This window comes from Henckelia pumila, chromosome 1, assembly GCF_033568475.1.
Source record: "Henckelia pumila isolate YLH828 chromosome 1, ASM3356847v2, whole genome shotgun sequence".
Classification (NCBI taxonomy): Eukaryota; Viridiplantae; Streptophyta; class Magnoliopsida; order Lamiales; family Gesneriaceae; genus Henckelia; species Henckelia pumila.
Window position 1 is genome coordinate 67,650,079 of NC_133120.1, and position 11,640 is coordinate 67,661,718.

Below are 11,640 nucleotides of genomic sequence, written 5' to 3' on the forward strand. Positions count from 1 at the left end.
GAAACATAACGCCATAGCGCAAAAATTTCTGTTTCCATCTTCTACCAATTCTCTGTTTACGCCATGGCGTAAGAAATGTCAAGCTATAGCGTGAAAAGTTCTGTTTCCACCTTCTGAAATAAATCATTTCACTCCTCCAGCTTTTACCATAGCACTTCCCGAGCTCCATTTTCCGTCTTTTTCTTCAGCACTTCTCTTCATTCTTCAACACTTCTCTTGTTTTCCAGTAAAATGCGACGTATTACACAATAAATCTGGGAATATGTTATGCAGACATGATAAATAAAATAAGAACAAAATGCTAAATTACAACATATAAATGCATGCAAAACAACAACAAAACGATATTAAAATAAGCAACACAAACATGACTATCATTTATGCTAGATGAAGAAACAAACAAACAATGCATTACTTAAATGCTTTAAAATTCAACTTCCATCCCGGAAACCATTGCACAACTGCATCTTCTATAGATAAGTGAACGGGAAGAAATTTAAACATACAAGATTTCATGTGCGAGAATTGTTAGTAAATTGGGAACTTGGGATCAACGTCATGTGCCCATGATTCGAGCCCTCCTATTATGTCTTTAGCAGAAGTATACCCATTCTTGTGCAGGAATTGAACACCCCTTTGAGAATCATTGCCTCGTCTGCAAATGACATACAAATAAGGGCTTGAACGAGCACTACCCTTGTCATTGTCATTCTCGTTTCTCAATGCTGTAGAAATTTCAGGTAACCGGCCCTCCAAATTTGAGAGAGGGATGTTCAAGGATTTGGGGAGAGAGATGATTTTGTAGTGATGGGATGGCCTCACATCCAACAATACATGTGCTTCACCTTTCAAAAATCTATTATTGTACTCCTTGCTGGTTACTCTAGCATCAGATGGAAGTAAGTTCAACTTCAATGGAGTCTGCAATGAATGGGAATAACATGTGAGTGATCAAATTAAACACACAAGACTACATGCTTAGTCTACTCTACGTGGAATAAATCCATAAATGGAGCAGTATCTAAAGCAAATAATGGGAGCTGGATATATGATCAGCAGTGCAATGGAATGTTAACGACTCCAGATGCAAAGGGAAGGCTCAGTGATTAAAATTAGCTATGACCAAGCTCATTAGGCACTTCAAACGGGGCCAACTTTTTTCCCTAGTTCAAAAATTCTGCACAAGGAGACAGACACCACATAAGAAAATAAACAAAAACGATGCACACCGTTGATATAGTGAAGATTGGGTGAACTTTTCGTAGTCAAATTCACGAAATTTCTCTGATGTCAGTGTTGCAGCCTCTCCACAGGCTACATACTGCAATGATCTTCCCCTAATTTTAACCTTAAATTGAAATAGCACCAGTTTAGGGTATACACAAGATATTTTGCATGAGTTAGTAAATATTTAATACTGAAAACATTCCAAAAAACAGGAAATTCATTGTACAACAAAACAAAACTCAAATAAACTCTACAGAATTTTGTGTTAGAACGTGTTGTTAATGTTTTGTTGGGGATAGAAAATGGGTAAGTGGGTTGAATTCTAAGTTTGATCACCCAATTTATGAAGCTGATAAAATGGCAAGTTAAGCTTGAGATGCATCCAACCGAACAACTTGCAAACCTTCTTTTCAGGTTTTGCAGCACAAGTGTCAAATGTTGCAGTTGCTATGAGATTTGGTAGTCAGTTTATGCATAGTGAACTTTGGCAGGTACCAATGTGCGTTTTTTTAATGTATACACAAATCATTCATCTTGATTTAAAAAAAATCATTTTTTTTAATAAGAGATTTTAAAAAAAACAAAAAAAAATTAAAATTGAAAACGACTGCTCAAAAGAACCTTACCTTACAGGTACAACGATTGCCCAGGACAAGGACACGAGAACCCATAATTTTATCGTTGAATGAAGATAACTGATCATCTACAGGTCTTATTTCTCAAAGTTGAAGAATACTAATAGTGCTCATAGTTAAGAGAATAATATTAAATTGAAGGGTGGGTAGACTGAAAGAGTGGATGCTCTGCTAGCCAACTTGTGGCTGAGGGCTTTGATGACTCTTATTATAAACAATCTTTGTTTAATATAATTACACTCTTTATTGGCATTTACTTTATCTTTTGTCATATTGCTATGTTGTGACGTACTATACGATGTTTAGATAAAGACCTTAAATATACTAGAGTGCATGTAAGATGTGATAGTGGATATGAATGACTATCATGAAACACATCTTATAATCACTGTATATTCTAAACATGTTCCTAGTCGATTGAGCCGTCTGTAATAAGGATAAGGATCGCTCGATATTGAGAATAACATTTGCGATGCCGAGTACCACGTTTCATTGGTATGGAACATGGAGATGTTCAAAGCATGCAAATGGATATTCATTAGATGGATGATCGAACTACCCTATTCGGACTTTCCAAGTGGTTTTCACTTATTGAGTGGATAAGTCCGTGGTTTTGGTTGTACACCATTAGTCCTTACTACTTGAAACATCATGGAGACTCTATATGCTAGTACTATACTTTGACTCGTTTACCGACTCCATGAGGTCATCAGGTGTCGAGATTGGGTACAGTTACAAAACATATAGGAGTCAATGCTTTGTTGTCAAGGATTCACCACACGCTTGCGAGCGTGGATATCCTATGCGATCTGAGGAGATATTAGTGTGACAAATCTTTGGCCAGAGTACATGATGTGCTTTAGGTTACCTGGTTTCGTAGTTGCACATGCGATGTCACTATTTGATCTTCAAGATGTATTGCATGGTTATCGAATCTCGAACGACTCTCGATATACCAATGGTTGTTGATTCGATCGGGATATATGGATGAAGGGACCGTACTATACGCTAACCAAAACCCACTGGTTCTTGCAGGCACTATCAGTGATACCTAGGGAATTATGGGGCGATGTTGCTAGGCACTCTTACCATGATTCGTTGGGTAAGTCAGAAATTGTTGTTTCGAGTCACAATGTGTTGTGAGCCCACGGCTAGCTGTATCCCTGAACCATTGAGGGTCACACAAGTAATGGATTTCTAATCCCCGATGAGATAGTTAAATTTAATGGGTTAAATTTAGCAAACGAGAAGTGGGGCTTCTTGATTTTTGAACAGAGGGAGTATAGTTTTATAAAATGACACAGGGATGATCATTTTTGGAAACCACTGAATTCAGATTCAGAAAATTTATTTTGACTTTAAAATATGCAGAAAAGGTTTCTGTACACGTTGGTAAAATTGGTTTATCAATTAGAGTCACGATGGATTTTATATTAATTTCTGAACTTACGGGTTTTGCTTGTCAGGATTGAACTTAGGACTAACGGGCCCTAAGCTGTTAGCAGCCCATGTTATAAATAAGTTATTGCAGTAAAGAAATTAGAGAACACACAGCACATAAATTTCGAAACCTAGAGAGCTTGAGAGGTAAAATTTTCATCACGTATTTAAATTTTACGTTTATTATTTAAATCGTACGGATCTAGCACCTAGGATTTGGAATCGTTCCAGATCTATAAAAATTTTAAACTTCCGCTACACCGGGTGCCAGATCTGACAGATCAGAGAACGCAACGCCAACATAGACAACAGACAGATAGCTCCCAACAAATTCAGAAGGTTATGAAAGAGCTTTTAAACTGAAGAACAACATCTTAGCAGGTACATACAACACGAATTCGACTAGAAAGCGCATCAAACAGAAGCATCCGTCCTGAAAGTGGTTCACCAACAGCACCAGAAACTTTAACAGCCTCCAGCGCCTGGAGGCACCCAAAAAAGTCTGGTATTGTATATAAATATAAAGTATCAAGATCAAATACCAATGAAAGTCTATTTAAGTTCTCAAGAGTACACTATTTTCTCTTTGAAATCCTAATCTCTCAGACAAGGCCAAGGGTCAGACTCTGAAAACAATTCATGTTTGGGTGTGCTTAGAAGAGAAGAGAGAAGGATTCTATCAATCTCTCAACAGAAAATTCTTGAAGTTGAGTGGAACAAGTTTCATGATTTCATGAACTCCGAGTATGATGTCTGAAGCAAACATCATGTAAAATGAACCCGAGCAACACAACCAAAAAGAAGAAAGGAAGAAAAGAAAAAAAAAGAATAAAAAGACTATTTTCAAGCTACAAAACAAAAAATCTCACATTATCATCTCAACCAACTTTTTTACATTTGAAAGAGGATATGCACAATTACACTAAAAAGGGATGGCACGTAAAATGACTTCACCCCATACTACGAAATTTGGAAACATCAACTAAAACTCAGTGAAAGCATTATACATGCTGAATTACCTACTCCCAGAACTCCACTGTCTGCACATCTTTGACATGCTGTTGTAGGCGGTGGAGTAGGGAACAGGCATCGATAGCAAGGACCTCCATTATAATTGTAAACAGTGAGCTGCACAAACAATAGAGAGGATGGGTTATGTAAGCAAAATGCTAATAAATTACACTGAAGTTTATTTATGATGCTTGTAGGTTGTTAAGCACAAGGATCATAATCTGCAACCAAAGTGAATCATTTTTCGCCTCACGATACCTGTCCTTCGAGTCCAAGAGCAGCTCCAGAAACAAGAGGCTGCAAGCACGAACAGATGGATGCTCAGAGAAGGTTCAAGCACGATAAAAACTTTTTACAGTATGCAAATTAAATCTGCCAATTTATTTTCAAAAAAGGACAGAGCAAGTACCAAGTGACCTTTCCCAATACCACACAGCAATCATTGATCATGTAACGACTCGGAACATTATCAGTTGCATCTACAACAACATCATACCTGAAAAAATAAACATCGCAAAAGATTAAATTTCAGCACAACATTAACTACAAAAGTCATTGTAAAATGAATATGATGTAATCTAAACATAGAGGGAATAATATCATATCATACTTGCTCATAATCTCCAATGCATTCGATGTGCGCAATGCTTCCTTGTGCTCAACTATTTGAGCAGTAGAGTTGATCCTAAGGAAACAATGGAAGAAAGGTTGGCACAACAATTGCAATAAACATAACACTGAATTTTCAAATTAGGTAATAAAAAATACTATTTAATGTGATCAATATGATGCTTAACTACAATAAAAAATTTAAAAGATAAATAAACAAGTAGCATTCGCCCGACAAGCAGCAGCAGCAGACTCTACTTTTGATCTTCCAATATATGCTTCAGTATGAATTATCTAGAAAACGATTGGAAAAATTCAATCATTAAATTCAAATGGCAGGACCAAAAGCTCGTGGCACAAAACTGCTTTTATATAGAGCTTTACGTCATGGGAATCTTAAATCAATTGTTCCAGAATCCCAAACACGAGAAAGACGTGACGAGGGTGTGCGGGAAAATCTGGAAAACATTATGTGTCATAGTGCTTTTAGGTTGGGGGAGGCTACACCAATTCCAAACACGTAAAAAGCCAAACTTTAACACTGTAAAGTAGTGTCTGCTATTCTCTTGGGGCTCTAAAACTCAGTAGCCGGGCTTGGACTTGTTCTCAACCCATATCAATTTGGTCTTGGGCTGTAACTAATTAAATGGCCAAATAATTAGTGAAGCCCAAATCCAAATATATAAGTGGAGAAATTCGATAGTCGTTGCGGTTGAGGAACTCAACTAATGAACTAACCTAAAAAAGGGAAAGTTGCGGTGGTTAAAAAAGCAATCAATTCCAGAAATCATTTACTGCTCTTTTCTCTCGTGAAAATTCAAGAATCCAAAAGGAGGAACAATTTAGAAAGGGACAGCTAAAGAAAAAGGTGAAGAACAGGAAGCAAAGGAGGATATAGAAGGCTCTGTATCTTGTTCTTACTGGTAGCTGTATTATAGCTTTCTTAATTGTTGATTGGATGTATTGATTCGAAAACTTGTATCTGGATTGTTGAGTAATAAGAAGAAGGGCAGTCTCCCGTGGATGTAGGCTCGTTATAGCCGAACCACGTAAATCTCGAAGTCATCTTACTTTCTTGAAATTGGATTGATGTTGCTGTGCTGGTTTTGATTTCAGGTTCTTGTGAATCGAGTTCATGTGGTCTTTGTGATATTGATTCGGTTGTGACACTGAATCTGTTCTTGGTTTGATTTTGTGTTCTTGGAGCTATTGATCCTATTGAATCTTAACAGTGGCGCCGTCTGTGGGAATCATAGATTCAATGGGATTGATGAAGTTCGACATAGAGAAGTTCACGGGCAAGAACGACTTTGCCCTATGGAGAATCAAGATGAAAGCGATTCTGGTTCAGCAAGGGCTTGGAGAAGCACTGAAATCCAAGGAAGAAATGTCATCTTCATCAAATGAAAAGGAACGGGCTGAGATACTGGAGAAGGCTCAATGTGCTATTATTTTGTGTCTAGGGGACAAGCCATTGAGGGAAGTCTCTAGGGAACAGTCAGCTTGTGCGATGTGGCTTAAACTTGAAAGCATCTATATGACAAAGCCACTTGCCAATAGACTTTATATGAAGCAGCGGCTGTACTCTTTTAGATTTCAAGAAGGCAAAAGCATTGAGGATCAAATTGAGGAATTCATCAAGATCCTTGATGATCTGGAAAATGTAGAGGTGAAACTCGAAGATGAGGACAAAGCTCTCATATTACTCAATGCTCTACCTAAATCTTATGAAAACTTCAAGGATGCCATGTTATATGGCAGAGATCAGTCCATATCTTTGGATGAAGTTCAGTCAGCAATTCAGTCTAAGGAATTGCAGAGAAAGATTCAAGCAACTGGTGAATCTCTAGGTGAAAGCTTGAATGTAAGAGGAAGGTCAGATAAGAGGACTCAAAGTTTTCATAAAACACGAGCTCGTTCTAAGAGTAAACCAAAGTACAAGTGTTTTATCTGCCACAAAGAGGGGCATTTCAAAAGGGAATGTCCTGAAAGGAAGAAGAGATTTTTTGAGAAGCCTAAAGATAATGCAGGGGCTGCTGTTATAACAGAGGGTTATGACCGTGCTGAGGCTCTTGTAATGACTGATAATGACATGAAGAATGTCTGGATACTGGACTCAGGTTGCACTTATCATATGTGTCCAACCAAGGGCTGGTTTGAGGAGATAAATGAATCAGATCAGGGACTGGTGTTACTGGGAAATGATAAGTCATGCAGAGTCAAAGGAGTTGGCACTATCAGATTACAAATGGATAGTGGTGAAGAAAGAATACTGAAGGATGTCAGATTTGTCCCTGAACTAAAGAGAAATTTAATCTCTTTGGGAACACTTGAATTAGGAGGATATAATTTCAAATCTGAAAATGGAATAATCAAGATTTCCAGGGGTGCTCTAGTAGTGATGAAAGGACTAAGAGTGAACTCACTATACATTCTACAAGCAAAGACAGTCATAGGAGGCTCAGCTTTAATTCATGAAGCACAAGCCAAGTCAAGTTTATGGCATATGAGACTCGGCCATGCAAGTGAGAAGGCACTGCTGGAATTGTCAAAGCAAGGTCTTCTTTGTGGTGATGAAGTGAGAGGACTTGATTTCTGTGACTACTGCATTTTAGGAAAAGCTAAGAGGGTGAAATTTGAACAAGGAAAGCATATTTCTACAAAGCCACTGGAATATATACATTCTGATCTCTGGGGCCCTTCGAAGACTCTCACACATAGAGGCAGTAAATATTTCATGTCCATCATTGATGATCATATAAGAAGAGTTTGGACTTACCTGTTAAAGTCTAAGGATGAAGCTGCTTCCAAATTCAAAGAATGGCTGGTGAATGTTGAAAACAAAACAGATCACAAGGTGAAATATTTGAGGACAGATAATGGTTTGGAATTCCTTTCGAAAGAATTCAAGGATCTATGCAGTAAAAGGGGCATCACTCGACACTTATCTGTACCACATACCCCCCCAGCAAAATGGAGTTGCTGAGAGAATGAACCGCACACTTCTGGAGAGAATAAGATGTTTAATATTGAATGCTGGATTACCTAAAACCTTCTGGGGTGAAGCTCTTGCAATAGCAACTTATCTTATCAACAGATGTCCTGCAAGTGGATTAAATCAAAAGACTCCTATGGAAGCATGGAATGGAGTTCCAGCTGATTACTCACACCTTAGAGTGTTTGGTTGCTTAGCCTATGCACATACAAAGCAAGGTAAGTTGGAACCTAGAGCTCTAAAGTGTATTTTCATAGGATACCCAGAGGGTGTCAAGGGGTTTAAAGTCTGGAATTTAGAGTCTACTGGTCCAAAATGTTTCAATACAAGGGATGTAACTTTTGATGAGTCAAGGATGGGTTATAATCTCAAGAAAGCAGAGCTTAAAATCGAAGAAGTGAGAAATGAGGAATCACAAATTGAGGTGGAGTTTCCTGGAAAAGAAAGTTCAGTGGATAATGCAAAACAAACAGCAGAAACTCAGGAATCAACTAAAGACAGTGATCAATCTCAAAGCAGTGATCAACCTCAATCTTACAGATTGGCAAGGGACAGGCAAAGGAGGGAAATAAAACCTCCTATAAGATTTGCTGAAGCTGATATGGTCTCTTATGCATTAAGCACAGCTGAAAAAATTGAGTTTGATGAACCTTCCTCATACAAGGAAGTCATTAACAGCAAGCACAAAAGAAGTTGGCAGGCTGCCATGAAGGAGCAACTTGATTCTTTACATAAGAACAATACTTGGGAAATGATAGATAAGCCAAAGGGGAAAAGAGTTCTAGGCTGCAAATGGATCTATAAAGTTAAAGAAGATGCCACAACTGAAAGTAAACTCAAGTTCAAGGCAAGAGTGGTAGCAAAGGGTTACTCACAGCTTGAGGGAATTGATTACAATGAGATTTTCTCACCGGTTGTGAAACACAGTTCAATAAGACTCATATTGGCTATTGCCACACAACTGGATTTGGAGTTGGAACAACTTGATGTAAAGACAGCTTTTCTCCATGGTGATTTAGAAGAATCTATCTTAATGGAACCACCTGAAGGATATTTGGACAGTGAGGTTAATGATAAAGTCTGTAAGCTCCAGAAATCACTCTATGGATTGAAGCAAAGTCCCAGGCAATGGTACTTGAAGTTTGATGATTTCATGAAGAAAATAAACTTCAAGAGAAGCCGCTATGACAGTTGTGTGTATTTTAAGGAAGAAGAAAATCTCACTTATACTTATTTGTTTTTATATGTGGATGATATGCTTATAGCAAGTAAAAATAAAGCTGATATTGAAGACCTCAAGAGTGAGCTCAGTACTGAATTCTATATGAAGAATCTTGGAGAAGCAAGAAAAATATTAGGTATGGAAATAAAGAGAAACAGACAGAAGAAGAGCTTGTTTCTGAGTCAAAGGGCATATCTAAATAAGGTACTGCAGAAGTTCAATATGCATGAGTCTAAACCTGTAACTACTCCTCTTGGTCATCAAATGAAGCTATCATCAAGTCAATCTCCAGAGGACTTGGATGAAAAGAAAACAATGACAGCTATACCTTATGCAAGTGGAGTTGGGAGCATTATGTATGCTATGGTTTGTAGCAGACCAGATTTAGCTCATGCTATAAGTGTTGTATCAAGATTTATGGCAAATCCTGGAAGGCCACATTGGGAAGCACTGAAATGGACTCTGAGATACCTTAAAGGATCAGTAAACTTGGGACTGTTATTTCAGAAAATAAATAGTGATGCTAAACCTTTGGAGGGTTTTGTTGATTCGGATTATGCTGGAAACCTTGATACAAGAAAGTCTCTTACTGGTTTTGTATTTACAGCTTATGGGACTGCTATTAGCTGGAAGTCAGTACTACAACCTGTTGTTGCCCTCTCCACTACAGAAGCAGAATATATGGTAATAACCGAAGGGATCAAGGAAGCACTTTGGTTGAAGGGGCTGATATCTGAACTTGGTCTAAAGCAAGAGGTGGTTGAAGTTCATAGTGATAGTCAGAGTGCTATACACTTGACTAAACATCAAGTGTTTCACGAAAGAACAAAACACATTGATGTTAAGTTTCATTTTGTGAAAGACATCATTGAAACTGGAGAAGTCAAGGTGATTAAAATAAGAACTGAAGAAAATCCATCTGATGCACTCACTAAGTCATTACCTCAGTCTAAGTTCAAGTTATGTCAAGACTTGATTGGGGTGATTGACAAAGACTTCGCATGATCAGGAGGAGAACAAGGAGGCTGCCTCAACATAACAGACAAGGTGGAGATTTGTAAAGTAGTGTCTGCTATTCTCTTGGGGCTCTAAAACTCAGTAGCCACGCTTGGACTTGTTCTCAACCCATATCAATTTGGTCTTGGGCTGTAACTAATTAAATGGCCAAATAATTAGTGAAGCCCAAATCCAAATATATAAGTGGAGAAATTCGATAGTCGTTGGCGGTTGAGGAACTCAACTAATGAACTAACCTAAAAAAGGGAAAGTTGCGGTGGTTAAAAAAGCAATCAATTCCAGAAATCATTTACTGCTCTTTTCTCTCGTGAAAATTCAAGAATCCAAAAGGAGGAACAATTTAGAAAGGGACAGCTAAAGAAAAAGGTGAAGAACAGGAAGCAAAGGAGGATATAGAAGGCTCTGTATCTTGTTCTTACTGGTAGCTGTATTATAGATTTCTTAATTGTTGATTGGATGTATTGATTCGAAAACTTGTATCTGGATTGTTGAGTAATAAGAAGAAGGGCAGTCTCCCGTGGATGTAGGCTCGTTATAGCCGAACCACGTAAATCTCGAAGTCATCTTACTTTCTTGAAATTGGATTAATGTTGCTGTGCTGGTTTTGATTTCAAGTTCTTGTGAATCGAGTTCGTGTGGTCTTTGTGATATTGATTCGGTTGTGACACTGAATCTGTTCTTGGTTTGATTTTGTGTTCTTGGAGCTATTGATCCTATTGAATCTTAACAAACACAGTGAGACAGTAACAATGAAAACAAAACACAATTACAAATGCGTAATTTTGTTTGGTACTTGCCTGCCAGCCTGTGCAAATTGTTAAGTTCGACCACATCATGATCAACAATACCCACACGGCCTGCAAGGAAATTTTCGAAAACATCAAAAGAAATGACTAAAAGGTAAGAATTGAAATATTTAAAGTATAGATATACCAACACCTCAAGCAGCAAGGTACAGCAAGGCTGGTGAACCCAAGCCACCAGCTCCAATTACCAGGACCGAACTTTTCAACAAATTTGTTTGCGCTTCAACCCCGAAGCAAAAGATGTCGGCTGTATCGGTAGATCATATCCGCGGATAGCTGAGTCTGCTTTCCTTGTTCCTCAGTATTGAGGCGAGCTTGCAGAGATGATATTCGATGCTCGATTTGAGCCTCCGGTGATTCGATTTCGCAGCGGATGTCAGCCGGCGTTTCTGCAATGGCGTTGGAATCCATGAGTCTCCAAATCTCAACTTGTTTCGTTGCGTTTTTAGGGCATCTACGGCCCTACTCCGAAACGGAGCGCTCTATTCTCCAAAATACTAATATTCAGCACGAGCCTATCATATTTTTCTTTTCGTCTTTTCCACGACATGTTCATGATCTGCAATTTTATCTTTGGTTTTCGTATTTCAATCACTAATACACATGTCATGCTCATCATTAAATTAATATGTTTCTGATAGTATGACTTTTACACGCATAGATATAAATTCGATGCAC

The 11,640-nt window shown here is 38.1% G+C and overlaps 1 pseudogene; it reads right to left on the reverse strand.

The window, feature by feature from the left end:
- Positions 1-528: 528 nt before the first annotated feature.
- On the reverse strand, positions 529-11,373 carry LOC140876122 (adenylyltransferase and sulfurtransferase MOCS3-like; annotated as a pseudogene).
- Between the last annotated feature and the right edge of the window lie 267 nt (positions 11,374-11,640).